This window comes from Nannospalax galili, unplaced genomic scaffold (genome assembly GCF_000622305.1).
Source record: "Nannospalax galili isolate Female #2095 unplaced genomic scaffold, S.galili_v1.0 scaffold165, whole genome shotgun sequence".
In the NCBI taxonomy this organism is placed as follows: Eukaryota; Metazoa; Chordata; class Mammalia; order Rodentia; family Spalacidae; genus Nannospalax; species Nannospalax galili.
Genome location: NW_008352715.1, coordinates 1,020,724 through 1,047,629, shown reverse-complemented (window position 1 = coordinate 1,047,629; position 26,906 = coordinate 1,020,724). Strand labels below are relative to the sequence as shown.

General features: G+C 39.6%; 1 protein-coding gene across 5 annotated transcripts in view; it reads right to left on the bottom strand.

Moving 5' to 3' along the window:
* B3galt1 (beta-1,3-galactosyltransferase 1) overlaps positions 1–26,906 on the bottom strand; it is a 580,596-nt gene that overhangs the window by 15,808 nt on the left and 537,882 nt on the right. For 2 of the 5 annotated variants that reach the window (XM_029554480.1, XM_029554481.1), the window contains 3 exons: positions 22,027–22,164; positions 21,433–21,542; positions 1,420–1,484 (listed from right to left, as the gene is read on the bottom strand). The exons of 2 other annotated variants lie outside the window; for them this stretch is intronic. The gene's annotated coding sequence lies outside the window, so the exon portion shown is untranslated. Of the gene's footprint in view, positions 1–1,419; positions 1,485–21,432; positions 21,543–22,026; positions 22,165–22,836; positions 22,870–26,906 lie in introns of all 5 variants that reach the window. One more of the 5 variants, XM_029554479.1, reaches the window with a different exon arrangement.

Here is a 26,906-nt window from a genome sequence, read left to right as displayed (position 1 = left end):
GGTTAGCCATGTGATGGGCCTGGGTGTGGCTTCTCTACTGGAAAAGGAAATGCCAGCATTTTTTTTTTTATTAGAACTGTGGAGGAAGATGAGAGTAAAGACTTCTGACTAATATAAACAGCAGCTGTGAGAACTTAAAAATTGATGAGCTACGTGATATCAAAGCTTTCATTTGGTCCATAACTTAGGGGAGGGCTTGGAGGCTGATATAAATGGTTATGTTTAGAAACCAGAATAAATAGCGCATTTACTATATGCAAAATGCATATAGTTTAGGGAGATATTTATTAGTTTGTTACACAAGGGTGATATTACTATAGGCTTTATTTAAAAAATTATATTAACACCATATAGCAAGCAATAACCCAAAGAAGAGAAATTTTGAGTTATATATTTCTTTTGTTTTCTAATTGTCATAGTTTTAATATAACAATTTATTAGAATTCATAATATCTCAAAACGATTTTATGTAGCTGCTGTCAGTGGAAATAATTTTGTAGGCAATTAATCTTATGGTACTAAAAGGCCTGGATTCATCCTCCAGAGTTTCAGTCGTAACTTTGATGCTTGTGCAAATCTACGGCTCTGTTTCTTCATCTATCCAATGGAAATAATGACATCTGGCCATATTCTATAGGATCATTCTAAAGATCAAATAGTTCACTTATTGCAAAATCCATTATAGACTGATTCATGCTACATGAACACAAAGCATTATCATTATTAATAAAAACATGATTAAAGACAAAACCAGTAAAGCATTGCCTATAAGATGTTTCATGGGGGAAGGGGAGGCTAGGGAGATGGCTCAGTAAATAAATTGTGCTTGTTGCACAATTGTGAGGAGCTGAGTTCATATCTCCAGCATTCACTTAAAAGCTGGGCGTTGCAACATATGTTTATAAATCTAGCACTGGGGTTGGGAAAGCAGAGACAGGCAGATCCCCAGAGCTTGATAACCGGCTAGTTTAGCCAGAACATGAAACTCCAGGTTCAGTGAGAGACCCTGCCTTAAAAATGAGTAAGAGGAGGGCTGGAGAAATGGCTCAGTGGTTAAGAACGCTGGCTGCTCTTGAAGAGGACCAGAGTTTGGTTTCCAGTGTTCACATGGTGACTAACAATCATCTGCAACTCCAGTTCTAGGGACTCCAACATCCTCCCCAACACCCTTCTCTGGCTTCTGTGGGCACTGCACCACATAGGTACACTTGCATCCATGCAGGCAAAGCACTCATACACATAAAAATAAATAAAAATAAGAAAAAATGTGATTAAAACATGATGAAGAAAGACACCAGATGTCAACTTCTAGTCCCTACCTGCACCCTTACACGCACGTACACACACACATACACATTTCATAAGGAATGTACATCCAATATTTCTTGACTAATTGCTACAAAAAACCAGTTTTCTTACTTGGCTGTTGCTCAAACTTGGTCTCTCTAATTGACTGTCATCAGTTTTCAATTTCATTTTATAATCTGTATAAAAAGATCAATGCAATAAAGGGGATACACTAGTTAGAGTAAATAGCATTATGACTATTTATTATTAGTATCAAGTAACATAACATTAGAATTTTTTCAAATATAATTTTAGACTGTTAAAAGTCTAGCTTCAGCCTTTTGAATACTATATTTGTAGCGACAACTAATGTTACAATTATGCTGACATAGCCTGAAGTGACTATGCCATGATTACTGATAGAGGTTTAAGGTAAAATTAATATAAAATGTAACCTTGTACATTTTCTTTATAGCTTATTGAAGCTGTAATTGAACTTATCTGGAATGTAATGCTACAAGGTAGGTCATCATTTAATTACCTACCCAAGGGACCTTTCAACTTCAGGTTGGAAATTATTGGAATTTTCACAGACTTGTTCACAAATGAAAGCCAGGTGACAAGACAAGAAAGCTTATTTAATGGAGTAGCTACTCAGTCATATCCCTTCCTCCTGAAATCTGGGCTATCTGCACCATTCTCTTAAGTGTTAGGCAAGGTGAAACCACCGTTTGTTTTGTGCCTGTCCTGTCATCAAGGCTGGCTCTTCACTGCTCTCACCTCTGCCTGTCCCCAGGACTGTGACAGTCAAGCTGCTCACCTGCCCTTTGCTCATCTTCATCTACACTGAATCCTGCACTCTGCTCTGAATATTCAAGGTCATGCAGCGCTCTTCATTATTTATTTTTGTTTATGATTTTTTTGTTAAAAAATAATGTATTCCACCTATGGTTAGAGACCCAGGAAAAATGATTTTCATCGTTCTTCTGCCTTGAATTTTTCACCATCATATTTATGTACCTCTTGAATCTGTTTTAGTTCTCCCCAGTAAAAGTCCTACCCCTTGTATCTGTTTTGCAAAACCCCCGAAGAAGGACTATCCCTGTATTTGGACGCTTTAGTGTCTCCATTCCTGCTGGTTCCTTTGCTTAGAAAAGTGGCCTCACCACCTTCTCTCCACCCTGGCATCACCTTCCATGTTTGTTATTCTCTCCTCCTTGGACTCCAAATGAGTGTTCTCCCTTGAGCTTCCCATTGCCTCACATATGGGGCTCTTGCAGGCACTCTGACATTCCCAGAATGGACCATCCTGCTACCTGGTCCTCTCTGCAGACTGTCTCACTCCATCCTTTTCCTATTCTTCCCATTCTGAAAGCCAGGACTCAGCCCTCACTCCAGTTTCTTCACATGAGGCACCTGTTTCCTAAAACAAAGGCTCTGCTGCCAACTTTCCAGCAAGGTTCTGGCAAAGTGGTGCAGAGGCCATTGAACTTGACACCCTTCCCCAATCTCAACAATTCTCTCTACCTTTGTATACAAATTCAAGTATATACTGAAGGGAGGAAAAGTTTTTCCTCATTTCCCCTTTTGTTCTGTTTGGGTAGAACATACATTTTAGAGCACAAGTATTTAAATCCAATTTCTTGGACTGGTAAGTTTGAATCAAAGACAAAGTAAATCAGTGTATAGTGCAGGTTTTGCTAATGACAACCCAAGGGGGAAGCATGATTATCTAATTCTTGCATATATTCACAGATGAGAGTTTTCATTTTCTTTATATTTGAGATGTCAGACTGTTTTTGAAACTGTCTTAATGTAAAAAGTCCAGTTTAAAGCAAGTTTTTCTTGGCCCATTATGATGACTTTCTGTGAAATTCTGAGGCTATTTTCTTATTCAAAGGCTTCACTTTCATAGTGATTTCTTCATCATGTACTTGAACCGGACAGATGGAACCACTGATTCTGAGAAATTTTAAGTTACTTGCTTTCCCTTTCTTAGAACATGATTTGAAAGTCCATCATAGTTTTAAAATATTGGTAGAAGGAGAATTTAAGGAGGTCCTCCGGATATAACTGGAAACTGGTTGGTTATAAAGGAAATAGTCATTTCCTTATTTTTAAACACATGGGATCATACTAATATAAGTTCATCAGGAATTAAGGAGAAAAATACTTCACTCGGGGTTCTTTCCTCTATCTTTTCAGTCACAAGGATAACTATTTTTATGGGCAAAAAATACTATAGCAAGTAACTTCTAAGATTTATAAAATAAAGGTTATGACAATTAGTTATTGTTTTGAAAGAATATGTTAAATGATGGTTCCTATTTAATTAATACCTACTATTTTCCTAGCACTACATGAAGTCTTTCTCAAATAGTTCTAATAATTTTCTGGAAAGTACAGTATGGTAGCTCATACCTGTAATCCCAGTAATTGAGAGGATGAAACAAGAGGATTACCATGAGTTTAAGCTCACCTTGGCTAAAGAATGAGACATCATTTGAAACCAACCAACAAATATCTTAGAAACATCCAATTCTAAGAAGTAGGAAGCATGGTCCTCAAAGTGAGATTCAGAGATACTAACCAACTTTTCCCAGCATCACATAAATGCTAAATGATTAAACCTGGATTTAAGCAGTTCTACTAAACTATAGGAGGGGGGGTCTGAATATCACAGTGTGCATTTTATCTTTTACATAATAGATTAATTTTTTCTTTTTTTCTTTATCAAGCAATGTGACAAGTGGAAAAATGAACTGAGAGTTGCTTGTATGTCATCTTGGCTTTGAGCTCCTGTTTCAATAGTTGAGTCTGACTTTTGTCAGTCACATTTTTTTATGTATTTTTTCAGATAGGTGCACTTGTAGCCTAGGCTGCAGCTGAAGATGACCTTGAACTCCTGATTCACTTGCCACGACATTCATACTGCTGGGATTACAGGTGTGCCCCACCACACACAATTGTGACAGTTGACATTTTTAATGAGAAGCAGGCAAAAGACATATTTTCTGAACTTTCCATTCACTGGGCTCTTCCATTACAATGTTAAGATATTTTGTAGTCAGATCAACAATGATATTGAGAATCAATATAATTCTAGATGAAGAGAAAGTGGCTTCTCCTGGGGATACTTTGAATTCTAAAGGCCATGTGAGCTATTCAGCTCTAGCATGGAGGCATTCATTTTGTCTTGGGAACACATTAAGACTCTGCATCTGAAGGTTCTGCTACTTACTAGTTATGACTGTGGTGAAGAAACTTCATCTATGGAAGATTTGGTAGTGTAGCTAACTCGACTCCCATTCCAATCCCTCTTTAGCTTTTCTTCTGGAAAATAGGCCCCTTGTAAAGGAAGCTGAAACCTACAACTTAACTTCCTAGGTTCCTTTACAACTAGCATAAAGACATACGACCTAGTTTCCACCAATCAGATGCCTCTGGGTAACACAGGTGCAGGAGGGAACAACACAAGGGGGCAGCTGCTTTATGTCTAGTTGAATCAACTAGAGAGAAGATGGAGTAACAGAGATTCTAATTCTCCTGAAACAGCAGTGATGGTTTCCTAGCCTCCAAATACAAGCATCAATCATATTCGTGAGGACAGGTGATGTAAGCTATTGAAAAATTCCCAAGAATTCCCAAGTACTCTGAGGACTGCACTGTTCATGATCATGCTGTTCTGGCTGCTTAGGTGCCAAAACCAGGTCATAGGGCAGAGGTTACACAAGTTTCCAACATCTTTGAGAATTCCTTTCATAAATTAGATTCTGTTATTTGCAACTAAAAATCCCATACCACATGGCATTCTCTCTACTTCTTTAGAAGAAAGTGAAATGAAGAAAAACTAATCTTCAGACTAACTGTGAGGTACATGGTCTACTTTAAAATGAGTTGAGGTCTTGTTATTTATTTCTGGTTCCCTTGATATTTTTTTTGAGAGCTACAAACCACCACGAAACAAATAAATCCCTACTTGTGCAAGACATTCATGAAGAGCATTGCATAACATTGCCTGGTGAGTTGAGGGTTTTGAAAACGCTAATTTTCAAAATGTGTGACATATGTCTTTTGACTGGATGTCCTCTGGTCCTCATGTAATCATGCTCTGGATGACAACTGTTTTTCTCAGGAAACCCTTGGACATCTCCCCTCAATGTAAATTCATTGGAAGCCGTACAATCCTCATTTAAAAATAGGCCACCATAAGTATGCTATTTAAATTGCTGAAAATTCATTTCACTTTTTTATATTGTGTGATTTTAGTATCTAATTATACATACAAGCATATATGCTCCTATTGGTGTAGAGACATACTGACAACTTCTTATTCTATGTACATTTTTCTGCACTGAAAATAGGCCATTATCTCTTTATTCCTACATTATATTTGACAATCTTAATTTTGTGTATGTTCGTGTGTGTGTGCATGTGTGTGTGTGTGTGTGTGTGTGTGTGTGTGTACATACCGACAAAGGCATATGTGCATGTGGAAGCCAGGTGAAGACTTTGTGTGGTCTGAAGGTGCCATCAACTTTTCTTCTTTATTCCTTTTTCTGAGAAAGGTCTCTCAGTGCCTTGGGGATTGATCACCAATTAGAGGGATCAATTTGACTAGCAAATCCCAGTGATCCATTTGTCTCCAACTCTTAGGTGTACCCATCTTTTCTATGTGGGGTCCAGGGATCAAACTCAGGTCTTCATGCTAGTATGACAAACAAAGTTCACTTACTGATTGGGCTATCTCCCTAGCCTCAAATTTTATTCATAAAATCTGTTAATATTATACTAACTGTGCAAAGTAAAGTGCAACTTCTCTGCCTTTAAACAGCTTAAGGATATGTCAACTATAATCTATGAAGTCATGATAATTAAAGGTACAGCTTTTAGCTTATATGTTGTTACAACTACAATTAGTGATTTAAAATATTTGTGTTGCTTTTTTGAGAATTTCATACAATGTATTTTGATCACATTCAAACTCCTTATCTCCAATCCCTTACTATCCCCAATCCAATTTGATATTCTCTATTTTTTTTTAAAGCCTATCAAGTCTCATTTGTGTCCCCAAATGCCCTTTGTTATGGGTCCATCCCCTGGAACTTGGTCGACCTACCTAATTGGCATCACACCCTTAAAGAAAATGGACTCTTTCTATCCCAGCAGCTATCGGTTGTCAATAGTTCCTCAGCTAGGGCTGAGATTTCTTGCCTTCCTTCCTTTAATTATTAATTTTTGATACAGATTTGATTCATTAAAGAGAAAAAACATGACTTGGATCTCAAATGCAAAAAATGAATACCTTACTAGGTTACCTTACTAGGTAAAACCTTACTAGGTTACACACACACACACACACACACACACACACACACACACACAATGAAGGTATACCACATGTCATGATAATACCGCCCTCAAGAACTATAGGCTATCTAACAAAAACTCCAGTGCCAGTGCTGGGAAGCTTCCCTTTGAGTTTTTGGTCAGGGTAGTCCAAGACTTCCCAAGAAATACAGGTTATTGATATTCTCCTTGGTTTCTTCATAGAACTTGAAGGTAAGACTATCGTTGAAGACACCATACACTTTGGATACAGGACTTGGAGGAATCAAGTTGGAACTTATGTGGAAGCATTCTCCCTGAGGACAAACCCATATAGTTTTGGAAGGTGTTATATAAGCTGCCAAGGGAGAAAAGCAGTCAACAGTGCTACCCTGCTATAAAGCCTATGAAACACAATAATGACTGGCTTAGTAAGATATTCCTAATGTGTAATAATGACACTCTAGTCTTGGGGATAACTCATAACTGTCTAATTGGACTCAAGTTTCACTCAATAGGAGGGAATTCATTCCTAATACTCTAAACCCAGCCAACTACCATTGGCCTGAGAGGTCATAAACTGTAGAGGAGAACCTACTATTTCCATTTCCCTAAGCCAATATGATTTCTAACTGTATTCTAAAAGCTCATGCTTAATCCCACAGATAACTGTTGCCCTGAGCCCTCATCAAAAAAGCTTCTTTTTGCAATAAAGGAGACTGCTACAGAGAGCTACAACTGGTCATAATGTAGTGAATCAGTGACTGAGGGGTGCCCAGCCTCAATTTATACATCTAAAATGCAACCCTTACACTTAAAGCTCAGGGAACATCATGGAATAGGGAACAGAAAACTTGTAAGCTCCACAGGGCCAGGACACCTGCTGCTAGATAGTGTCTTCCAGATATGACAGGGAATCTGTACCTGTGAAATCGCAACAATATGGCTGCCTAAGCAAGAACTTCATAATAACAACACTGGTTGCATGCATTTCTCCAGGATGGGAGAAATTTCACAAGGTGGCACCTCTAGATGAAGAGCTACAGGTAGTTAATGGCCACTGAGAAAGGAAGAATCAGTTTTCTCTAGGGATGAGCTCCCTGGTAGGCTACCCTGTCTCAAGTGGTCAGTCCTAAACACAAGTACAAACTAACATCAGTAAATGGGCTCTGTAGGTTGCTTGTATATACATATGTGTAGCTATGTAACAATAATAAAGAAGAGGACAGGCTATTTAGAGGAAGAAGGATGTGGGTGGAGTTTGGAGGGTGGAGAGGGAGGGGTAGAAACTATGCAAAAACAATATTTATGTATGAAATTCTCAAAAAGTCAAAAAATGTAATTTAAAAACAAAATGCTCACTAGGGGAAAGCTGGTTGTATAGGAGAGACATTCATCAGCATGATGAGAGCATTTGCAGAAAAACAAAAGGGTTAAAATTTTAAGAATTGAAAGCTGTGCAGAGCCGTGGACTATCGTGAACTGTCTGTTCTAGCAGAACGTAATTTATGCTGAGAACGTGGAGTTCGTTGCTCATGAGCATATTTTTTGTTCACTTCTGCTCTACTACTTTTTCATCTTCATTATGCCCTCATCGTTTCACCACTGATTGTACTTTAAGCTGATTGTTTACTTTGTCATACGGGAAGATGCCTCAATCAATAGACTAATTTTCTCAATTGCTCTTAACTGTGTCTCTTTGATAAACTTGTAACCTCTGTAAGGCCAAAGATTTTACTTGGCTTTCTCCTTATTTTTATCAGGCTCATTATTATGTTAATAACTATGCTTTACCATGATCTTACAGTATAAGAAGTATTGTAACTGTTGAAGAAATGATTGAGGTGGCCAAAAACAGTAAACTGTGGTCAAATAATTATACCAGCAAGGGTCTTTTACTGAGATGTTAAAAACAAGAAAACTAGATTTTAAAACAAGCATTTTTGTTTTATACTGGGAAGATACCTCAAAAGGTGTTTTATGTTTAGAGTGTATGATATCTCCTCCCTTTCTAGGCAAATTTCTGTCTTTGATTTAATCCTTGAGCCTATTACAACTTCATTATAATATTTCTAGATTAAAATATAGTTTCAAGATGAACCATTAAGTTTCTCTAGGAAAAGATTTCTGGTGAAAAGTATTAAACACAAACACACATGCACATACAAACAGACATACACTATGCATACTGGAGACACAGGAAACATAACACAGAATCTGAACCTTTACTGAGGTGAATAGTTTTCAGTTTTTCACAGGTTGTCAACTGTCAAATTCTTGAATTATTCTAACCTGAATGTCTTTGTGAACTGATTCCTTTATAAATTACTGGACTTGCTACTGTGTGGGTCATTTGTGATTACATCCATCTTGTCCAGCTACAGCAGTAACATGTGGAAATTGCATCTCTAAGGAGTGATAAAGTGATACAAATCGTGCCTTTCACCTTGGATTACCGTAGCCACAGCCATTACTTGCGACAGCTGCTGTGTTGTTCTCTTCTATGAAGTATCCTAACGAGATACTTCACCTCATGTTATATCCAAACTATGGAGAATATCCGCATTAAAAAGTTTAGGGGACAACATGACTTCACCACCAAAATTGCCCTTCCTGGAAGTAATCTTCTGAGCTATTTGTTAAGTTGGTTATAATATGCTTGAAAATTCTTTATAGAGCTTATTTACTGCCAAATTCAAGAGGACAAATTGCATTTGGGGATAATAACAATGAGGTGAAAAATAGTCCTATAATAACTAGAAAATTTTCAAGGCCTGACACTCAACTGCAGTAATGGGCTGCATGGCCCAGGCCAATCCCAGAAGATGAATAGAGAAGTGTAGTTGCTTTGGGGTCTTTAGGGAGACCTCGGGGGCATGGCTCCTATAGCAGCCATCAGAAGTCAGAATCAACATTCATTTTCTACTTAATTGGTGAGGCAAGTTAAGCGTACAAGTGCCCAGTAGGATTAATATATTCATGGTGGTCTGAAAGAAGATTTTTAAGATTCTGTCTAATTACTTTGGGTTGTGAGACGTTAAGTGGAAACAACGGGTTAAACAAAGTTCATCAGATTTATTAAGTGCAGGACTGTTCAGAGTCTTTGATATGATCTATTCCTTTGAGGGTCTCAAGATAGAGTTACGACAGCTACAGAATTTCATTTTCAGTAGAAACTGCTTGGGAATGCACTTTGGGATGGTAGTCTAAGTGGGCAGGTATAGTGCTCCATGACTTCCTCTTGACATTGTAAGTGGCTATCAACACTTGTTATTACATTGTTTGCATCTTACAAAAGAAGTCTAATACAAGGAGTGGCAGTAATCTTTTATTCTTTATGGAGTAAACATAATCTTATCTGGGTATAAAATCTACTGTCACAATTTTCTTAATTTTTCTGCTTACATTTTCAAGGCTCAGTTGTTCTTGAGAAGACATTTGATGTTACAAAGATGCTACATGCAGAAGACAGAAAATAAACACAAAAAGAAAAATCAATTGTAATCCTATCAGAAATAAGTACGGCTGGCAAGTAGATGCGGATATTTTTCTATTTGTGTTTTATACTGTTCTATTTATAAATGTGGAATCATGTCTGTACACTTCCATGTGTTTTTCTTCCTCCATTTAACAAGCTCTTGAACTTGCATGCCTTTGCCTACACTGTGCCATTCATTTTCAGTGACTCTTGTATTCCATTTGTGCGATCATTCCTCCACGGCTGGATATTTGGTCTAATAGTCTTCCCACTCTTCTCCAGTTTACCCTATTAGCATTCTCAGAGACTGCAGTGAAATGACTTTTTTAGAACAGATGACAAGTGTTCTTGGTTTTATCAAGCCTTGTCCTAGAAATTTCACGTCTCAATTGTGGTGTCAGAGAACAAAGGCACTAGCAATGATCTGGTGCCGGGAGTGCCTGAAATCATGAGAGTGCCAGTCATTGACTTCCCCACCTGGCTCATCAATCTATGGCTCTGACTTAGTCCAGGGCCACTCATATTTTAGAAAAGCAGTGTAAGCAATTGAATTCAAGGAAGTAGGGGCCAAGTCCACAGAACAGCACTGCATTAACCCTTCCAGTGTTAGTCTGTGAACAGTATAGAATTTAGAGTCTTTAGGGTGGCAGTGTAAAATAGTTCCTTGTTTTGTTTGAGGTCTCACATGTTATTTACCTCAGATCTTATCCTGCAGTGAGTACTCATATAACTTACATCCTATATATTATCTGAAGCTCCAGAGGCACAGTTCTTTAGAGGCTAAAATCAGTAAGCATGGTGGTCTATGATGAGCCAGTTCAATAAGGACTGGATCCGACTGTCAAGTCTTCAGGTTTCCTATCTGGAGATTCATTCCAGGAATCCTAGGGAATCTGGGGCTGATTGGCCTGATGGAACTTTAAGAGGGCTGGTTTTCCCTTGTCTAAATGGAATTCTACTCCAGGAATATTAATCTGTGGGGACAAAATTTGCATTTCACTCACTTCAGTTTTCCTAATTGTGAAACACTTTAAAAGAATATTTCAGTAGTCAGATTGGATTAGAAATACCTTGGCTATCTCTCAGTGTCAAATATTTATGAAAAATTGCAGCTACAAATGTGTTTTACTCCTTGAGATGATAGATCTCATCAGTAATTATGAAAAGCATCTGTTAAGAGACTTATACCAAGAGATATCTTTGTGAAGTACTAAAACTACAGATCAGTTGTCAGATAACCTACATTCAAATTCTACCATCTACGAGCTATAATCACTGCTCTGAAATCATTTATTAAGATAGGGCATGGGTGTTCAGCTCAGATTCATGAAAAATGAAATGAAATAAACAGCAAGTAGTCAGTTAGCTTAATAAATAAGAATACTATTTGACATTTAGATGATGATAAATGAATTTAAACATTTTCTTGCAATTTGTTAACCATTATGGATGCTATTATTATTATCGTCCCTAATATCCACAATGGTATTGTCCCCTTAGAGTAATAGGACTAGAAGGCAATCATTAATGTTTTATTTCACTATAGTAGAAAATGAGATGTTATAAAGATGCATTGCTCATGTAGATGGATTTGGGAAGATTTACTGGGGCCACAGCATACGCATAGAGGAATTACACTTGTCAGGCAACAGCAGGAGTCACAGAGGTTGTGATTGTTGCTTCCTTCCAGAATTTTTAAATCCAGGCTCAAGCCTACAGAACTAGTGAGACCTCACATGTATTTATTTTGTTTTGACCATTGCCTTTTACTGTGTTCCAGAATAGTCAATGAAGTAAGTTCTTATCATCTCTGTAGAAAGTAACTTTTGACAATTATATGTATAGCTAAAGGAAGAAATTTTAATTCATTTGGTCTCTTTTTTAGTTGTGTTAACATTTATAACAAATCACATAATATTAAGTGCTTAAAAACCTGGACAAAATCAAATTAATAGTTTTTGGTGTTCATTTAAGCAAAAACAAGCCCAAAGTAAAGGCAATTATTATATTAAAGAAATTACAATACAATATCAAAAGTTACTTAAATTTACTAGGATGCCCATCTTTTTTCTTATAGTTAGACTTATTTTTCTCTGTGAAAAAGTTTCAGCAAATACAAAATGCCACCGCAACTATTTGATTTGTTGTATATTTGTCTGGGATATTTTCTTTTCCTAATCGGGGACATGGCTCAGTGGCTGCTGGCTAAGAACCAGCCTGGTATGTGTATCTCACTCTCTCTTAGAGGGTTCCTGGTTGGGCCTGTGGTCTTCATTAGATACATGAAACATTTCATTTGTGCTTTTTGCAGAAGCTGCTCAGGCAAGTGTGGCAAGGTACTGCGGCCAGGTTTGCTAATTGGAGAATGTGAGAGCATTCCAGACAATCTCCGTGCCTCTGCAGACCCTGCCAAATTGGGGGCTTAATCCCATTATCTTTCTCAGCCTAAAGACAAAATCTAAAATGTTGGCCTTCAGACAACAGCACAGTTCACAATTATTAAATGTCAGATGTGTGTGGGTCAGGGAAGTTGTCGATCTTCCCATTGGAAAGGTGAGACTGTCTTGCCAAGTCACATTGTCCTCCAACACTGAGTGTAGGACATTGCTCCTGAATGTAGGTAAGTGCACCCATGTTGTGCAATGCCCGCAGAGGTCAGAAGAGGCTATCAGATTCCTTGGGACTGGAATTATGGACAGTTGGTATCTGCCATGTGGGTGCTGGAATTCAAATCCGGGTCTTCTGCAAGAAGATGGCTGAGCCATCTCTCCAACTCCCTAAATAGCTTTTTGAAAAGGCATTTCAAGAAATCTCTTCAAGAAGGTCATGAGTATCACATATACATGTTTACCAAGTTGACTGATGCCAAGCCCTAAGTGACACATCTACAATGCAACTTCAACACGTAAGGCTCAGGGAATATCACAGAAGAGGGAGTGAAAGAATATAAGATCCAGAGGACCAAGACACCTGTTGCTAGTTAATGTATTCTAGATCTGATATGGATGGTACACCAATGAAATCTACATAGTATGGTAGTCTAACAAGATCTTCATAGTGATAAAACCAGTCGATGTGCTAAGATGGATGGGGGAGTGTCATAGGGTCCCACCTCAGGATGAAGAGCTACAGGTAATCAATAGATGCTGAAGGAGGGAGAATCAATTTTTTTCCAGGAACTAGTTCTCTGAGGGGCAATCTAATCCCAAGTGGGCAGTGAGCATGGGTATACAGGAGCTCCAATATATGAATTCAATGTATATATGTATATTCATATATATGTGTGTCTGCATAAATGTATATATGTATATGTAACAATAATAAAGAAGAGAACAAGAACTTGAGGGGGGAGTGGGGGTATGGGAGAATACGGAGGGGGAATGGAAGGGGTGGAAAATACAGTTACAAGAATCATGCATGCAATTCTCAAAAACGTCACTTCTATTCCAAAATTTTAAAAAGTGTTAAAAACATCATCATTCTCAGTGAAAGTCGTAACAAGATATCAGGTGGAGGTGGAGTTTCTTAGGTTGCCTGAAAATTCCAGTTTTTCCTTAGATACAGTGTTTACATCAGAGGAATTCAACATGTTTATGAGCATAATTAGTTTGGAAACTTCGTTACTGTATCTTAGGGAAAAGATTATAGAAAGATAAGCGATGTGTGACCCCAGTAAAGAATTGGGAGTTAGACTAAATATGTTTTGGAAAAGAGAGGGCAAGCCCTGAGGCTGTCAGGAACAGAAAAGCCCAGGTAAATTGATCCTCATTGATCTTTGTACCTTATACTGTACAAAGGAGGTACTTGATGAGGACTATCAATCAGACACTGTTAGCTTTAAGGAAGAAAACCTAGGCTCTGTTTGGATGCTGTCTACTTCATTGAATTTAAGTCAATACACTGGGTACAGATGTCTAAATAGAAGGCCATCATATGTATTAAGCCTTCATGATACAAGTGGGAGAGTCCTTCTGGGGGAGCGTATATGAGGGCCTTTTGGTATACAGGAACAACATTGCCTGGACTTGACTGAGGTGAGAGCATGTCTTTGAAATGAAAACTAACACACTCTTCAGATAACAACCCATTCTACGGACAAGTTTCAATTTCTCAGTAATATATAAATCCAGCATCTTTGCTAGAATCTTATTCCATCCTCAAAGTCCAAATTTTAGTGTTGGATGTAGTCTTAACTGATGATTGAGACAATCATCTACCTCAGGGGTAAATGACGACTTAGATGCAAATGAATCTTAGGATCCACAGGGAGAGAGCTTCCAGTATTTCCTGTGGGAGTTTATATTAGGACCTGATCAAGTTCCCTTATAGATGTCACTTTTGCTATGTGGACTAGCAATTTGATTGACTTCAGCATGTATCTTTCAGGTTTTCTGGATTTGGTTGAATCAATAATGTTTTTACAGTACTTATGTGAGGCTAGATAAATAACTTTTAATTTTATTTTCTCTAGTTTAAGATGTGCCTATTTCAGTGGTCAGAGAAAGGAAGCATTTACTTCACACATATTCACTTAATTTTTTTAAAAATTTATTTTTATTTTTTGTGTGTATGTGTGTTTTGCCTGCATGTAAGTGCATCATGTGCATGCGATGCCCATAGAAGGCAGAAGAGGGCATTGGATCCCCTGGAACTGGAGTCAGACAGTTGTTAGCTGCCATGTGGGTGATGGGAATCAAACCCTGGTCCTCTGCAAGAGCAGCCAGTTCTTTTAACTGCTGAGCCATCTCCCCAGCCCCATGTGTTCACTTTTCAATGAGCAAATCAAGACATAGCTAACTTATAATGGGGTTTTTACATGACTTGTGATCACTGAATCAGCCTCAGGAGCTTTCTGAATCTCTTTGAAGAAGGTGGGTTTCCTTGAGATACTTATATTATGATCTGCAGGAGTCATTGATAGCTCTAATTTTGATTTGTTTTGTTCATTAATTTACTAGCCTGTGTATTTCAGGTTCAAACACTCTGCAGGAGGCCTTGCCATCTCCTTATGACTTAGCCTCTGAGCTGTTAACTTACAAGAAGCTCTTTCAAGGGCAATGACGTCAAGGAGGGAAGGGTTCATGCCCATTTTTACTTTCATAGGAAGCAGTGGAGTTGATCAAAATTCTGGCAGGGACACTATGTTAAGTGTCAAGCTGACACTTCCATTTGCATAATGTATAATGTAAGGTGTTGATTCCTTTCTGATAAACAGATGTGTTTGGTGGAGGAAGGCAAAATCATGCATCACCCATCAGGAAGCCAACCAGAGTCCTCTTCATATCACTTCCCAACAGGGACCTTTCTGCTCCATTGGTCTTGCTTCCTGTCACTACAGCAAGCTGACTAACAGCTCTGGCACTTCTCCTGTTCCACCTCTGATGCTGCTGTCTATAGCCACCACTTCCCCAAGGGAAAGAACTTTTGTCCTTGTGATGGACTTAGTATATGTTCTTTTAAAATTTAACTATGACAGTGTACCGCCTTCACTCTATTCCCAAACAGACCTTATAAAGACAACAGAGGAACATATTTGTTAAAAAAGTGCTTTGGTATTAAAATTTTTAACCATTTGATATGAACACAACTGCAGTTACTGATTTTTAACAAGTTTTCATTGAAGGTACGTATTCAGCATAGAATTTCAGTTTAGAAAGTGAACAGCTATTCATTTATATGGTTATGCAAATATTTGTGCTTTATAAAGAATCCTCTGATTTTCGTGAATGTCTTCAACTGTTAGTGCTTGTAATTTTTAAATAGATGATGGTCAAAGGAAGCGCCTTTAACCTTTGCTGCATTTCTTTGACTTTATCCTCATTCACATGGAATGTGGTAGTGCCACTCAGTACATTCTCTGGGAACTGAAGGCAGGGCTTCCCTACTTTTCTGCCATTTGTTTATACTCTGATCACAACCATTCATAACAGTGCTACTGCTGTTGCATAATGACTCTGCCATACCTGATCTGTTTCCCCTCACTCTTACTTTTAGAAATGATTAAACTGGGCCAGGTGTGGAGGCACATACCTTTACTCCCAGCACTTGTGAGGCAGACACAGATCTGTGAGTTCAAGGGCAGCCTGGTCTACATAATGAGTTCCAGGCTAGCTAACGCTATATAGTGAGCCTCTGTCTCAAAACAAAACAACGAACCAACCAAACAAACAAGAACAAAACTAGGAATTGTAGAACTGAGGGCTGGCATGTTCAGTGACTTCTAATCTCCTTTGGTGGAGGTATGGCAGGTTGCCATTTATGATGCTTCAGAATGGTTGAAAACCAGCAACTTCATATTGCTTAACCATCAAGTTACTCAAGGAGGTCAGGATTCAAACTTGGGCTAGTCATGCTGCTGCTTTATTTGTTTACCTTGTATCCTATTTTCACAGTCTAAATTTGTTTAAAAAATATTTTGTTTATTATTTATATTTTATTTTATGTGTATGAGTGTATTACCTACATGTATGTAAGTGTACCCATGTCCTACAATGCCCATGGAGGTCAGAAGAAGGCATTGGATCCCCTGGAATTGGAGGTGTGGACAGTTGTTAGCTGCAATGAACTGAATCTGGGTCCTCTGTGAGAGCAGTCAATGCTCTTAACCACTCAGTCATTTCTCCTGCCCCTCACAGTCCAAATTTGTATGTACTATACAACTAATATAACTAGAGTTTAATAAATACTTGAATAGACATTTAAAAGTGGTTTTGGAGGAAGTGCTACAAATTTGTCTCTTAACCGTTTAACGAAGTATTAGTCTTAATTTTTACTACCTTAAATCAAGGAAAATATAAAAATCTGCTATATGCTATCTCACGTGAGTGAATATGGGTGTGTGTGTGTGTGTGTGTGTGTGTGTGTGTGTGTTGCTGAGGATGGAGCTGGGGCATGTGTTCTACTGAGCTACTTCCCAGTCTAGCTATTATCTCTTAGCCATTAATTCCTCCACTGTCTCCATTGGTGTAGTCTTTTGAGAGCCAAATAGCTCTAAGTAGTGAAGGGCTTGGTCTGGGACAAGTGAAATTCTGCCTATCTGACCTCTCTTCATTATTTCTATTCTTCTGTGCTTTCTTCAAACAGAGTTTGTGAGATGACTTAGAAAACATTTAGCAATTCATGTATAAAAATCCTCCTGGGATCTTTCTATCAACACCCTTTCCACAGTCTTGCAGTAATAATCTTAATTTTTTGGTTACAAATGTTTACCTCAAGTCCTTCTTTGGGGCGTTTGAAGAACATGCTTGCTCATTTTGGAAGAAGCCAGGTGGTTTTAAAATTGAGTATATCCAAAAGATATGGATTTTTGAGAGCAGATGAGTGACTGTATAATTTGAATTGTTATTATATAGTAATTATGTCAACTTGCTTCTGAACACTGAATCATCTCTATGCACTTCAGATGGATGTCACAGCAGATGCAGCCATAGCAATGAATTTGCATTAACTGCTGCAGCACTGGGTGTGCTCAATTAAATTGTTAATAAAGGGTTCTTTTGCAAACTGTTGGGAAGTATGAGTGAAATAAGAGAGACAGAAGTGTCAAACACGAGGTTTCCATGAGCCAGTACATCAAATATAGTGTTGGTATTTCACAGGACTGATTATCAATTGGTCTTGAGTCATGTGACAGTTAACAATAAGGATAACTTTTTTTCTTTTTTGTGGGTGCTCAAGGAAGTCAGAAGACGCCATTGGACTTCTTGGAACTGGAATTACATGTAGTTATGATGTGCCCTGATGTGGGCACCGGGAACTGAACCCGTGTCCTTTGCAAGAGCAGTACACACTCTTAATTGTTTGAGCCGTCTCTCCAGACTCAGGGATAACATGTTTGAAAAGAAATTGTTATTGTATGAGCTTACTTTTGTCTTTCGTCTGATTATCATCAGACTCTAGGGCATAGATGTGGGTTCTCAAAGGTTCATCCACGTTCTTGCACTGGGTAGTGGTAGAAGCCAAAGCCAGTCTGGGCTGACTGACGTGTGAGCCCATTGTCTTACTATCAGGCTACACTGCTTCTTTGTGTGAATCCAGGTTAGTCAGCAAATCAACTGTGCCTGCGTGTTTAATGAAAGTGACCTTTTTCCTTGTTGGTTTAAAAATAAAAGATTAAAGCAGCTCTTTGTGAAAACTTAGGTGAAAATGCATTTATTTTCACCCCAAACTCTTAGTTTGAGAACAGTGTAGTTGCAAATAGCTACTGAGGGAGTCTTTTTTTTTTTTTTTTTTTTTTTTTTTTTAGTTGTTCATGCTTAGAGACTGGAGTTTTCTGGTAATGCCCTGACCCTGGAAGTCAGCCTGAGTTTTCTGCAGGACTTTCAGAAATACCAATTGTCTTTTTGAGACAGGGTCTCCTTGTAGCCCCAGCTGTCCTAGAACTCACTATGTAGACCAGGCTGGCCTCAAACTCAAAAAGATTCACCTACCTCTGCCTCCCAACTGCTGGGATTAAAGACGTGCGCCACCACACCTGGCCTGATGGAGTCATTTTTTTTGTGTACAACATAAGACACTGGGGTCGTGCCCAAGCTTTTTCAAAGGAAATCTATGGAATTTCAGGATAATCAACTGCTGGTAACATCATCTCCAAATATATAGCACAATGTGCCCATATTGATACAGTAATTCCAACTCATAGGTAAGTGTGCAATAAATGAATATATACTGTCCTCAGGCAGAAACTTGAAAGCATTTTGTTGATGGCTCGGGTAACCTGGCCTATTATCTTGACTTTCCTTTCTAACAAGTACCTTTCTTTTTTAATTATATTTTTATTTTCTTGAGAATTTTATACATGAATATTGTATTTATGCCATTTTTATCCATCCGTCTTCCCTTCAACTCCTACCAAATTTACCCCCACTCCCTGTCAGTATCTTGACCCCTTCTTTAATTACTACTGTTGCATATGTATAACCTACTGTATCCATTTAGTGATACTATTATATACATGTGTTTAGGGCTAATCACTAGGGTAGGGTAACCTATCAGGGAGCTTGTCCCTGGAGAAAGCTGATTCTTCCTCTCTTATCAGCCATTAATTGCCTATAGATCTTCATCTAGAAGTGTGGTCTTAGAAATTTCCCCCATCCACACTGCCATGTCAGCTGGGGCTGTCGTTATAGCTCTTCTTTAGGCAACCATATTGTTGAGATTCCACGGTGCAGCTTCCCTGTCATACCTGGAAGGTACTCTCTAGCAGCAGGCATCTTGGTCCTCCGGCTCTTACAATCTTTTTGTCTCCTCTTATGCAATGTTCCCTGAGCTTTAGGTATAGGAGTTGCATTGTACATGTATTAATTGAGGCTAGGATTCCACTGTCAATCATTTTCTGCATTTTGACCCGTTGTGGCTCTCTGTTAACAGTCTCCTTTATTACAAGAAGAAGCCTCTTTGGTGGCGGACGAGAAATACACTTAACTTTGGATTTAAAGAAAGTTTTTAGAATAAAATCAGACATCATATTGGGTCAAGGAAATGAAAGTTTTCGTATAGCATCTGTAACCTCTCAAGCCACTATTTGGTTAACTTTGCAGTACCAGGCATGAATTCCCTTCTACTAACACCTTTCTCTTTAAACATGATTGGGTTCCCACTTACATTTCCTCCTCCAACTCTGACACTGGAACGCTTGCCCCATAGCCTCTCTACTCCTCACCCTGCTCACTGGTTTGTGAAAAGGCCTGAGGCCCATGAGGTCTGTCACTCGAGGGTTCCTGTCAAGGACTGGAGAGAATTTACTTTTTCTTAGCCTTTTTAATTCATGTCCCTGGGCCATGACTTCCAGAGCAGGTGGTGATTGGTGAGGCAGGCAGAGAGACATGATCTAGTCATCTGTCAGTAGAACTCCCACACAAATGTCAGAGCTTGGCTGGGAAAGGCTGCTTTTTCTTGCTGTGTGGTTCCCCATAAAAATCTGTCAGTTCCCTGTAGAGATTTCTTTCCTCTCTTCCTCTCTCTACCCACATCTCTGTGGCTGCATATAACCTGCCCCCCGTGGCCTTTTCCTCATGGAACAACTGGCCCTCTCCTGCTATTTGTTCTCCTACCCCAGTCACTCTTCTCTTTCTCTTCCCTCTTGGGAATTTGTGCCCCTCTTCAGAGCACTGAACCTTCTGGCTTCTCTTCTAACACTATTTCCTGTCTCTTCCTCCTCTGGTCTCAGAGGACTGTTCTCCCACCTTAGACTACCTCATCATGGCCCATTAGTAAACTATAGCCTGAGTCTCAGCTGATGGGAAAGCCAGGGATGATGGGAGCAAGACAGGTGCTGAATAAGACCTGCAAGGGTGGGGAAAGAGTGAAGAGGCACCTGGTGGGTGTCTGCAAGTTGAAACTAGTACATAAAAGGAGTCTTGGCCCCCACTTTCTGTCCTGCTCTAAACATCATATCTAATACTTTAGATGGCTGCTACTACTAAAATAATTTATTTAAAATGTCTGACATGGTGAGTAGAACATAACAGATAGTAAAAAATATTGTCTTGTTGTTTTTCAAAACTTAAAGTGAGTCAAATCGGTGATAGGAGAATTGAGTTGGAACCAAGGAGCAAAATCTGTCTTTGCTAGAAACAGCACTGGTTTTGTGAGAAAAGGTTCTCCGTGTTATAATTTACAAATTATTCCAGTCAGTTTTGAGGGATATAACAATTTGTGATGGTAGTTACTAGATGCTGAGACTTAAACATGTTGTTAATGGAAAAATCCCAATTTTAGTGTGAGGTCTCAGTTTTCTAATCTGCAAAATGAAGGTCTGATGGAACCAACCACAAGCAGTTATTTGTAGTTCATGTACAATCAAATATGTAATGCTTACATACAGCACAATGCATAGCACATAGGAATCATTTGAGAAGGATCTCTGTTAGCAGGACCAGGATTTTCAAAACTAGAAGAGACTGAAGTTTGTCTTTGTAAAATGAACAGTTTTGCATACTTGTCTGCTGATTCACTTTCCTAATAGACAAAGAAAAGACACAGATATGTTGGACTATGCAACTGAGGCACTCAGTTCTGATGTAGCATATAGCAGGAAAGAGATTGCCAATCACTCTGGTAGAGCTTATGAACCAAGTGGCCTCTCCTGATCAGATTTCTGCCTATTTCAAAAGCCCGCAGAATGCATTCTGTGCTGTGGTACTCATTAATTCATGAGGCAGTTCATCAAGTGTTAGGCTCATTTCACTAGAGTAAGAGGAATATTCTGGGCTATTAGGAATGATTTCAAATGCCATTTGTGGGGTAGCAGGTAGGTTCAAGTCATGACAGATTTGCTGACTACTTTCTACTAGAAGGCCTTTCCCATGTCTGGGGACTGTGGGTCTATGATAACTTACCTGCCCAGCATCTGCAGAGTTCTGGTCTCTTTTCAGGTTCTGAGCTTGGGTGCTGGGAATCATAGGTGCATCACAGCGTTCACAGAATAGACAGGAACTTGAGACCTTAGCTGAATAAATATTTGTTGTATGGGAAAAAATTCATACTTATTCTCAGTGTTGTTAGAGAGCTTAGAACCTCCTGCCCCAAGAGAGCATGGAAGGGGTAATAATTTTAGCTGTGACAGGTTTGCTACCTGCTGAACTCTGTACTGGACTTCTGGGTCTTTCTCTCCAGCCCCTCCAGCAGTGTCTCCAGAGCTAGTGACATATGCTGAGAGTAACTGTCACAAAGTCTCAGGAAAGCATACTGTGATGTGTCCAATCCTAACCCAATGACCAACTTCCCTTGGTGCTTTTTCAACATGTCAAATCCAGAAATTGTGGGATAGTATGGCTTCTAATCCAGTATTTTAGAGGCTGAGGCATAGTTTGGGGAGGAATAGTAAACTGCTAGGCTGCAGCCTTACTACAAAGGCCAGAGGGAGGGTGGGCTGACAATGCAGAGAACTTGTAGGGCTTCCCTTCCTCAGACCTCTTTTGCTAATTGCTCACCTTCATGTTGCTCAGTGAGTCTCGTCCAGGCACCAGTCTGGAACAATCCAGTTCCCCAGTCAGGGAGACTCTGAGGGCCTGATGCCAGTGACACAAAGGTAAGGATCCTGTCAGCTTTCCACAGACTGTGTTCTCAGCCTTCAGGAGCCAAAACAACTACAATCAGCTTTCCTTTTTGTAGCAAAATGGAAATGGGCTGTCTTGAAAGTGGCACCTGACTGTCCTTCACATTTATTCTCTGGAGCCCGGTTTCCCACCCCAGCCCTGCAGGGTTGGACTGAGCCATAAACTTGGTCTGTGGACACAGGAGTCATGGAAAAGGCAGCATCGGCGCTGGTGTTTACTGAACCCCTACATTCTGCCACAATGGCATTCTTAGGGCCTGGACTGCTCTGCCATAGAACAGGAAGTTTGATTTATTACAAAGGACATTTGGTAGATCACAGTGAAAACTGTTTTACTTTCAAATATTCTTATGTTTCACACAAGCTTGTGCCTCTCACCCCGTCCTTGACCTTTGTCCCTCCTTTGGCCTTCAGTAGTAGCTGCCTACCCATCATTGCCCTCCCATTACCCCGTCCCTGGCAGGCTGTCTCCTCAGCATTTTCTTCAGTTCTCTTGAGGGCTTGAGCTTCAGAGGTCACTTTAGGGTTTAACAAGGCCAATATTTTGCTGAATCCCTGATCTGTTTGCAGAGCCTGGGGACTGAGTCTAAGTGTCTCTCATTATCTCTCTGCATCTGGCACTGGCTCAGCAGCCTGGAGAACTGTCCTGGAAGAAGAGATCCATCACAACCAAAGGCCCACGTACCTGTGCTTTCTGCCTGCTCATCTTTCTTGGGCGCTGGAGGCATGGAGGAAGCATGACCAGGTGTTAATATACACACAGGGGCCAAATGCAGTGAGCACAGAAACTGGGGGCAGGTGACCAAACCATTCCCATTGTGTGATCCAGGCCAACTCAAGTCAGTTGGAACATGTGCTTAGGAAATATGGAAGCCAAATGCATATAGAGCCTGTTCCTCTACTTGGTGAAAAATGTCAGAAAGCCTACCTTGAGGGAAATTGGGTGACTGCAGTCCATAAACTGAGTGAGGGAAAATGATGCATAATTAAGGTTTTAGTCTATGGAACTGAAAGGAAAGCCACAGAGAACAAACGTTAACTCTTATTTTGCCATGGTCCAAACTCTTTATGAGTATTTAATTTAAAAAGCAAAATAATCTTCCAACTTTACAGTAGATATTGAATGCTCAGCTGGAAAGTTTGCCGAACATCCTTTTCAGTGCCTGGAGCAATTAGAGAGCAGACTCAAGCTCCATGGCTCCAAGTCCCTCTATAAGCCCTGGACAGACTCAGAAGAGGGAATTCTCTGGAGCGAAGGGTGGAGTCTAGCAAGAGAATTCTCTCTGGACACATTACTTTGGCTCACTGTAGGGAAATAAAGCAACCCTTAAAAGTAATGCTTATTAAAAACAAGCAGATGAAAGATTAGGAAACTCTTTCAAGTGCACTATGTTGGTGGCAGGAGGCATGGTGGAGCGTCCATCATGGATGAAGTGACTTCAGGGTACCTACAGTCCTTCTACCCTCCCTGGGCCTTCCCTGACCTTCCTGTCTACCTTTTTCCTCCCCCATTCTGCCCTAGCTACCAGGAGACTCTCCAGGCCTGTTTTAAGTTTCAAGACAGGGAGGGCTTTGCTGCATTTGAACCTGAGTTGTTCATTTGAAAAGAAGTCCACATAACTACCAGAGGCTAGTACCTCAGTACTGATGGCTCTCAGGTAATACTTGTATCTTCCCCCCCTCCCCACTTCCTTCCTCCCCTCTGCACCTGTACTTTTCATTCTTTTCATTTGTTTCTGGGGATTGAACTTAACACATGTCAGGCAGGCATTCTACCACTGAGCTACATCTCCAATCCTCACCTTATTTTTTAAGACAAGGTCTCACTAAGTTACCCAGGGTAGCACTGAATTTGTGATCCTTCTGCCTCAGCTTCTTAAATAGCCAAGATTACAGGCCCAGGGACATCTGTATCCCAACGGGGAGTCCTTTAGGGTTTTATTAGGAAAGAATAAAGGATTAATTCATTATATGAACTTAACTGTTCCCTAAATCACTGCAAGTAGAGCACTTGCTCTTTTTGTAGCTCAGATCGTTATCGGAAATTACTTACCATTAAGTGTGTCCCCTATCTCCTTGCTGTTGCAGATGGACCTGAACTGTGATGAGTCTGTGTCTATTATTTTTATTATATATGATTTAAAAATCTATTTTTGAGAAGTCTGTGTCTATCTTATGAGCTAGAATTTATTGAGCACTTACTATGCTAAGCTTTTCATATTTATTAACTAATGTTATAGTTTATATTATAAACTTATGATTGTCAGAAGTAAGTAACTCCATCTCTGTTTTAAAGACAAGATGTGAAGTTGTTGAACTATTTACCTAGGGTCACAGGCAGATAAATGAATAAGTTATAATAGAAACCCAGGCTGTACAACCCTGGGGCCTACAGTGTTAACCATAATATAGGCTGCATCGCTGGCACTGCCATATCAGTTGGGCTGCAGTCACTCTTCCTGGCTTTCCTTTGATGTCTCTCTGATGGTGAATTTTCTGAATCAATCTGGTCCACAGTACTCAGGTATTTGATAAAGCTTTATTCTGAAATTTTCTGTGAGGGAGTTTTTGGACAAATTTATGTATAGATCAGACAAGTGTAGGTAGATTGCCCTATCATAAGGGTGAGCCTCAACCAATCAACTGAAGGCCTGAATAAAGCAAAATGCAAGAGAGAATTTTCCAGAAAACAGCTTTTGCTTCAGCTGCAACGTCAGCTCCTCCTGGTTTGCCAGCTGTGTGTCTTTGGACTCGCAGGGTAACCCTATCCTCTGTCTCTAGCTTCCTTGGGCTCCTCCATCAGATGTTGTACTCACTAAAGTACCACAGTTACAGAAGGCAATTCTTTAAGACGAATCTCTTCAACTCTGCCCTTCCCCCATTGGTTCTGTTTTTCTGGAACACCAAGACTCAGACAACCTCCTTTGCCAACAAATTCCTTAAGGCTAAGTCCCAGGGCTTCCTTTTTCTCATTTTTGCTTGTTTCTAAGCAAAAATTTGCTGCCCATTCCTAAGTTACCATCTGGATGCAAATAACTCTTGAGTTCACACTCTAGCTCAGAAGCATCTAAGAAGTTCCAGGCTCATATATCTAGTTGTGTACTTGAGTGTACACTGGCATGTCTGAGGGTTACCTGAATGAAACATGCACAAACGCAGGTTCATGGTGCTGGTTCTCTTCAGGCTTCCTTGTCTCTTAAATATCCTTCTGTGTGTCTGAAAGACTGGAAGTGCTCTTAACCACTCTGCTCCTCACTGAGTCCCTAATTTGTCAACATGACCAGCCAAGGTCACTTCAGACATTCCCTTTCATTTACTTCTCTCTGGAGCTACAACCTGTCTGACTCAAGCTATGGGCACCTGCTACCTTGACACCTTAGGCTCACTGCCCTTTCTCTGCCCTACAGTCACAGTGATCTTCCTAAACTGCAAAGTTGATCAATCATTTGGTACACTACCTGCTGGAAACACTCAGTTCTTATCAAGACTGCATAGTGGATCCCAGGGCTTCAGGGGCTGACCTCTTCTAGTAGTGTCCTTCTTGCTGTCTTCTACACTCTAGCTACCTTGACATATTTTCTTCAGTTTCTCAAAGTGCTTCCTTCTACATAGATCCCTTCCATGTGCTATTCTTTAAATTTTGTTAAAAATCAGGAACATTCTTCCTTCCTTCTCAATTACCACATCAAGGTTCACTTTTGGGGGAGACTTCCATGTTCCACATACCCTTCTATCACACTAATCATATGTCTTTATCTTGCAAGCTCACAATATTTATTGAAATTAATATGAACACCAGCATACAATTTATAGAATGTTGGTCAAGTTCAAGTATCAACCTCAGTGATAAATATTTTATAGTCATTACATTTAAATCTCATCTAATTGAATTTTCAACAAGATCTAAGAGTGAGGAAATAGTATTCTTATTTTATAGGAGTATCTCAAGAACCTGGGCCATCAGCCCAGTGCATGTTCAGTTGTGTGATAATTTAATTCTGAATCCTTGTCTCTCCCATAGGACTTTGAACTTGGAGTAAGCAGGAGCCAGATCTGTTCTTGATCAGCCCTGTTAGAAGCCAGCCTGGCATGTACAATATGTCCAATATGCACTTGCTGATTGAAATAATGAGTATTTGCATGAGTAATGAAGTAGGTTGCATTTTAATATGGAAACTAACTGGGTATTCCTTTTGTCCTCAGATCCAAATTAGTCACCTATGAGATTGTTGACAAAGTCTAGACAGATGCTGGCAAATGAGAAAATGGCATTCCCAGTTCTTGAGATGCTTTTGAGCACCCTCCACTCTTTATTTTGATGACCATCTGCTCCATTTACAAATGAGGCAGCAATTCAGTTTAATTTAACTCAGTTAAGCGTGATTTTTATTTATCACTTTTTTTATTTTATAGTTTTAACACTTCTGGGGTTTCTGAAATGAGGGAACCCCACTGACACTGTCACGTGCATCTTGTATAAGTAAGTTTACTCTTGCATCTGTAACAGAGAAACCCTGAATTTCTGAGCCTTAACACAAGAGGGCTATTTTTTACTTGTGTAATGGCCTAATGTGACTTTGCTGCTTGTTCAGACAGCTTTCACTGTGGTGATTCGGGAGCCCAGCTTCCTCCCTGCTGGGGCTGCCTGGACCTGTCTCCTGAGTTCTTTTACTGATGGCAGAAACAGAAGAAGGCATGGGAGAGGCAAGCCTATCACACTTACTTCTCCTTGCTAGAAATTCATTATGCATTTAT